Source organism: Pteropus medius, unplaced genomic scaffold, assembly GCF_902729225.1.
Source record: "Pteropus medius unplaced genomic scaffold, Ma_sr-lr_union100, whole genome shotgun sequence".
In the NCBI taxonomy this organism is placed as follows: Eukaryota; Metazoa; Chordata; class Mammalia; order Chiroptera; family Pteropodidae; genus Pteropus; species Pteropus medius.
Window position 1 is genome coordinate 1,613,429 of NW_024346062.1, and position 7,345 is coordinate 1,620,773.

Here is a 7,345-nt window from a genome sequence, read left to right on the forward strand (position 1 = left end):
AGTATTTAACCTTTCCTCACATATATATAAACTACTTATTTGTTTTATGTACTTTCTGTCTCCTCTCCCCACTTGCACTCCCCTCAACATACACCAGAAAGTAAACACCAAGACAGCGGAACATTTTGTCTCTTTTGTTCACTGAGGAGAATAAAGTAGGGCTCAATAATTATTTGTTGAAGGAGTAAATGAATGCATGATCAATTAATCTCTTCTACCTGAAAACCCTTATGACATGTAACACTAAAACTCACTTTTGATTCTTCTAAGTTAAAAACTAAAATGACCAAGTGGAGAAAGCAAATGAATGTCTAATAACATGAAATTAACCAGTTTTCCAGATTTACCAGGCAGATATTTATTCAAATGTATGAAATAATGTATGTGGAAAGCTATTTATCTCAGTTTTATTTGAAGTGGCAAAGCATGAATATAATGTTACTATCAGTAGGAACAGGCTAAATAAGTCCTAGAATATTACACAATAAAATATTATTAAGCCATAAAAAAAGAGGAAGCTCTCGTCTATTAATAAGAAATGATTGCAAAGACATATTGTTAAGTAAAAAACCAAGATGGAGACAGTGTCTATGGTACACTACTGCTCGATTAAATGGGAGACAAAAAATGTTTAAACGTATTTGATATATGTGCATAAAATATTTCAAAATAAACACAAAATAACTGGAACATTGGTTGATGGGGAGAATTGGGTACCCAAGGGACACTTTTTAAATTTTTAAAATTTTGAACCAAGTGAATGTCTTACCTATTTTAATTAACTAATTAATTATAATGAAATTAATTAACTTTTAAAAAATACATCTTCTAAACATTATGCAATGCTAATCTAACAGTCATTTAAAAATAAAATAAAACTGACACCCTGAAATAGTGTTTTAATTTTTCCTTTTTATTGTTTATTCTAGATCATGATTGTATAGTTAATCTCATTAACAATTAATGACCTTTTGAATTTGGGGTACCGTATGCATATATTAATTTCTTTTTCAAAACAGATTACTTTTATAATATGGAATCTATTAGAGTTAATACTGTCTGTCTAAGTCGTTCCCTACCACCAGTGAAATGACTATACTCAAAATCTAGACTGGCTTATTTTTGTTTTTTTAGTATATTTAGTTTATTGGGCCTTTCATGGAATCTACAAAAGGCCAAGAAGTTGTTTTATGTTGTTTTTATTTTTGTTTTTAATTTTTTATTGGCGTATAATATACATACCAAAAAATACATATGTTGTAGATGTATAGCTTGGTGAATACTCATAAACTGAACACACTCGTGTACAGCACTTAGATCAAGAAACTGAACATTACCAGTACCCCAGAAGCGTGCCATTCCTTCCTTGTCATTCTCCCCTCCCCCTAGAGTAACCAATATTGTGACTTCCGAGAGCATAGCTTAGTCTTGCCTGTTTTTGTACATTATATAAATGTAATCTTATAGTATTGTCTTTTGTGATCTGGCTTCTTTTACTCAACATTGTAAGACTCATCCATATTGTTACAGGTGAATCATTTCTATAGCATTCCATTGTGTAAATATGTCACAATTCATTTATCCATTCTATTGCTGATGGGTATTTGGATAGCTTCTAGTTTGGGCCATTTATGAATGGGCTGCTATGAACATTCTTGTGCATGCCTTTTAAGAAACATTTACATACGTTTTCACCTGGGAGTGGAATTGCTTGATACAGATATATACAGCTTTAAAAGATATGACCAAACTTTTTTTTCTAAACAGTGTACCAATTTACATTCTTACAGCAGTGATGAGAGTTCCAGTTGCTCCCTATCCTCCCCAACATTTCATATTTTTCATTTTAGCTATTCTGGTAGATGTATAATAGTATCACAAGAAGCTGGTTTCTGAAAGTACCAACTTCTTTCAGAAATTCTTTAAGCTGAGTAGGTTTAGATACCAAAAAAGTTGAGGAAGTGGAAGTTAGAGAGAATCTTATTTTTTATATATCCCCTCTTTTACTCCGTGGGATTCTTATTATATGCATATATTAACTTGAAAAATATATATGTTCCTATATTCTTGAGATTCAGAAGTTGGTAGGTGATTTTGCTATTTAGAATGTGTTATTACTGTTCCAAGTCATCTGAGGGCTGTGTACTGGCAATAAATCTTAAGTAGACCTCTGTATTGGGCCAAGTGAGTGGGAGAGGCCATGTTGGATGAGTTGATAAAGAGTTTGGAAAGGTTTTTAAAGAAAAATAGTTCACTGAAAAGAAAGTACAGAGTAGTTCTAAAGAGCATGAACTCTGGCGTCATTCTGCCTGGGCTAAAGTCTTCCTCCCAGCTCCATGATTGACATTATCTTGAAAAAGTTCTCATTTAATCTGCGTGGCCCAGTGCTGTCATCCGTAAAACAGGGATGGTAAAGTCCCTACTTCCTAAGCATACAGTGAAAATTACATAATGCCTATGAAGCACATAGTATAGCTAACTCTATATAGTAAGTGCTATAAAGTTAGAGTTTTCTGTTTGTTTGTTTGTTTGTTTGTTTGTTTGATGTTCAATGATCTCTGAACTTTTTATTGGCTTCCTGACCCTCCAAAGGGGTGGGTGTCCCACTTCTGCTGCCTTAACGCCTCAGAATTTTGGTATCATTGACCTCAGACACAACTTTGCCATCCACAATCTTGCGGGTGGTGGTCTTTTGTATGGATTGCATGGAGTTACTGTCCAGGGCATCACCAAGATCGAAGTCCTCCCCCTCTTCCAACAGGTGGCAGTAGGTAGCAATCTCAGCCTCCAGCTTGACCTTGATGTTCAGAAGGGCCTTGTCCTCCTGAGTCTGGCGCTGCCCCTCTACCCAGGTCTGGGCCAGCTCTGACTCCAGGTGCGGCAGGATCCCGTTGAGCTGTTCCATCTACATGGTATAGCGTGCCTTCACCTCTGTCAGGCTGTTTTCCAAGCTGGCCTTCAGATTTTTCACTGAATTCAGATAGATCTCCAAGGACTGGACTGCATGTCTCAGCTCTGAGTGTCATCTCAGTAGCTCCTATCTCAGCGGCTGCAAGGTGACTACTGTAGTGCTCTCCTCAATCTGTTGGGACCAGTACTGGTCTAGGTCTTCTCTATTCTTCCAAGCCATCTTGTCATACTAGGCCCAGATGTCCGCCATGATCTTGCTGAGGTCCTGAGATTTGGAAGCATCCAATTCCACGGTCAACCCAGAGCTGGCAATCTGGTTTTGTAGACCATTTACTTCCTCTTCATAGTTCTTCTTCATGCTGCAGTTGAGTGAGATTGGTGTCATTAATGACTTTTTTGAGCCCATTGATGTCACTCTCCACAGACTGGTGCATGGCCAGCTCTGTCTCGTACTTGACTCTGAAGCCATCAGCAGTAAGGTGGGCATTGTCAATCTGTAGAGTGATGCGGGCATTGTCCACAGAACTTGCAAAGATCGGAGCCCTCAGGTCCTCAATGGTCTTAAAGTAATGTCTCCAGTCTCTGACCTGGGTCCCTTCTTCTTCGGTTGTTCCCAGATTTTACTCTCCAGTCTCCGATTATCAGTCTCCAGGCTTCTCACCCTCTCCAGGTAGGCCAGGTGGTCATTCAGGCATTGCATAGTTTCCTTCTCAGTCTGGATGCCCCCTATGCCCGCTAGGCCCCTGGCCATCCCCACAGCCAGATCCCCAGACCTCCAGCCACCGCGGACGCTGGTGAAGTGGGATACAGAGATCCGGGAGCCCGAGCCCCCTGTACCTGCATACACGTTGGCCACGCTGCTGGCCAGCTGGACCCGGTGGTTGGGCGTCTGCACGGAGCCCAGGGTCCAGTAGCTGATGGAGAAGCTACAGCAGGTGCTGAAGCTCATGTTGCCCAGGGAGGAAGGTCTCTGGTTCGAGTCACGGTGTTTGTTTTTTTAAGAACAGAAGCAAAAGGACACATGATTGCAGAAGGCAGGCTAATTACCCTGTTAGAAAACATTAAAAGAAAGGTGGAAGATAAGAAAGAATATTTCAGAGATAGAAAGAGAAATTGGGATGAAATTGCCATGCTGGGAGGATAGTTTGAGAAACTGGAGGTGTCCGGAATTCACAGAAACATTGGCTAGCAGACTGTCCTGTGGAATTCAGGTGATTGTATACAGGCTGGCAAATCTGCCAGTTCTGAGAGAAGCATTTTTACCTGTAGTGGAAGGAAGTCCTAAACTGTCCAACAAAAACAAAAAACTCTCCTGTTTCTTCAGGAATCAGGAATGGGCAAAAGATGGAGGCACAAACAGGAGCCAGAAGCACCCTCCAAGCCAGCCTAAGGAAGTACTTGACCAAAAGGGGAAGGCATAGAAAGAACCCTGAGAAAAGACTATTTATTTTATAAAGGCTCTGGTGTATCCTAGGCCAACTTTATGTGAAGCCAACTGAAAAAAAAAATCTGAAATATCAACTAGCTTCAACTTGGATTTTATATGTGAAGAAAACAAGGCTCTTAAAAGGGGAGTTATTGTGTGAGGGTTTAAAATTCCTGGTGTGTTGGGATAAATGTTGAATGCGGCCATTGCAACAAACAGAGGGAATGAAGCACTACCCGAAAAGATAAAGTGAGAAAAGGCTGTGTACCCAGGGAAAAGGATTTTAGATGAAAAGCCCACCGCATCACCCCTGGGCAGTGGCAGCAAAAAAATAACTGGGGTTAGTGGCAAGAGGAAAATATAAGGAAAGTGAAACCTTCAACTTAGGGTCTATCTGGCAGAACTCAGACCAAAGGACACTTCACATGTATCAGATAACCCCAAGTTCACATTCTATTTACAGCAGAATTTGAAAACTCAAATGCCTTCAAGTTAAGGCAAATATGTGAACCAAGAGAGTGTAGGACAACAGGGTGTGGGGTAGACTGGCAAACAGGAAGGCTCCACCTAAAGTAATACATATTCAATTTTTTAAAAACACTGGCCTTGCCAAAGGAAGCATGGAGGTTAGCCCCATTTCCCTGTTATCCGTTTGCAAACACTTTTATATGGTATTAAAATATAAACCATTTTCAATGATTTAAAGGCTAAATGAAGCATTTTCAATGTCAAGAGATCTGTGAAAAGCCATTTTCATTTTTAAAGATGATCTCAATTTAATGGAAAATGAAAAGTCCTGATGTTTTCCCATCTACATATTGAAAAGGGGGACATTTTAACTTGTATATGAGATAGTGTACACCTTGTCCTTGGAAAAAAAAGAGGAGCTATCCTTTACTTCCAGCAACAAGCAAATGTTTGAAACATTGTATGAATGGTACTTAAATGTTTGTTGAATGAATAAATTGGGTTACAAGTAGAGCAAAGCACTAGTGAAAGACCTCTCTTTTGAGGTTATAAAACTGAGGGAGTTGATCTCCAGCTCTAACCCTTTTCTTTCTATTCAAGGTTTATCTCTACTCCCAAACATCTCTTAGTTAGGAGGCCAAAGACTTCGGTGTTCTGACCTTCCTCATCTCATTGCTCTAGCAGAGAACAAAAAACATGGGCAGCCTCCCAAGAACAGTTATGACAGAAGTCAGTCCCCAGGTGATATCTAAGCAGACTTAGCCCTTTGGGAATGGGGCGAAGAAACTTTGGAGCTCACACTGACAACTCTTCTAACATCTCGAGTTCATGGTTCTTGAGTACAAAGAGGGGGTGCCTACCTCACAATGTTGTGAGGAGTAAATAATAATGTATATGTAAAAGGCCTAATGTAGTGCCTGACATATAGTAATTGAACTGTGACCTCAGTGAATGAACTCAATGAACTATAGATATTATTATTTATTATGGGAAAAGTAGGTGAATTTTTTAATGGCCCTTATTGGGCTGGGGATGGGGAGGCAAGCTAAACTGAGAAGCTGAGGAAAAACAAAACTGTTTCAACAGCTGCCTATAAGTTGTTTTTGGAAAATGTGGAAGTGGATAAGTGTTTAAATAACTAAAATTCCCTACATTTAAATACAAATCCTTATCTATACATGTATAGTTAGATATGCATAGAGCTACTCTGGAAGAATGATTAACAGGTAATGGTGGTTATCTCTAGGGAGGACTTGTACTGGGAACAGTAGCTGGGGAAAATCTTTTTTTAATTCGTCATGTGTGTCTATATTATCTACTAAACACACATGATTTATTTTTAAATTACATGCTGCTAGTTTAAAATCTCTTGTAAGTTTTGCTGAGTTTGGACGAACTGTGAAATTGACAATGCCTACTTTCAGCTTTTACTGTCAGAGCCCTGCTATTGCCCCTAGCACCTGGTACCCACCATTGCAGCTGCTCCCTGCAGCCATAGCTAGGCTCACTCTGAACCTGTTTGTCTCACCAATACTCACAAGGTTACTGCTATAAGTAGTTAACACACTAATTGAACTATTACCTACTCAGGTACACCGATGCTTTGATGGTCAACAACCTAGGAACTGTAAAGAATGACATTACCATTATTCTTCATTCTTGCTGGGCAGGTGAAATATTAGATTATTTGAATTACATATATGCATCTATCATCCTTCTATTGTTTTTTTCATTTTAAACTTGACAGTTATCTGAGGCAAAAGGATTTTTCTACTTTCTCAGTTATAGTTCAAATACAAATCATTTTAAACATTAAATTTGTATTAATTCATCATTTGATACAGCAATTTTCTTCTTTGCATATGTTGAAATGGAGGCTATTATTTCACGTACAAAATTTCCCTATGTGCTTCCCTGTGTGCTGGGTAAAAGATTCTGAACTCTATTTCAGGCTTCTTAGTTGTTCTCTAGGCTATTTACTGTCATATTGTATATTTTTAAAAGTAATGTTTTTATTATTAAAAATCAATATGTTCTCATTATTATGGTGCTTTGGAAAATACAGCAAACCATAATAAAATAAAAGCAAGCCCTAATTCCACCATCAGCAGATAACTGCTGTTACCATTTCTATTTTCTTTCAGTTTTTGTAATGCCTATATGTTTTTATATACAGCTTTGCCAGCAAATTTGGAAGTCTCTAAAGTATGTTTTCATTATGCTGTAAAGTCTGCTCTGGTTAAATATTACCAAGATATTCTTATGAGAAACCACTGTATTATTAGAAACTGCAAGGCATGTTTGGTATAAAGGGAGAAGGTCATTTTGAACATGTCTAATTCAGGGTTAGTATCGGATGTTTCTGTAAATGCCATTATTTGTGTTATATTATATAACTGCTGGATGTATTTCACATAGATGACACTTTAGGCTGATTTCCAGGGCATTGCCTTCTCATCCAATAATCTTGTACCCTGGCCTTTGACAAATATTTGGGCATGAATGCCTTTACGGGCAACTTAAATAGGTAACGGTGCATGA

At 38.4% G+C, this 7,345-nt stretch overlaps 1 pseudogene; it reads right to left on the reverse strand.

Annotated features, from left to right (window-relative positions):
• Nucleotides 1-2,584: 2,584 nt before the first annotated feature.
• On the reverse strand, nt 2,585-3,874 carry LOC120612468 (keratin, type I cytoskeletal 18-like; annotated as a pseudogene).
• Between the last annotated feature and the right edge of the window lie 3,471 nt (nt 3,875-7,345).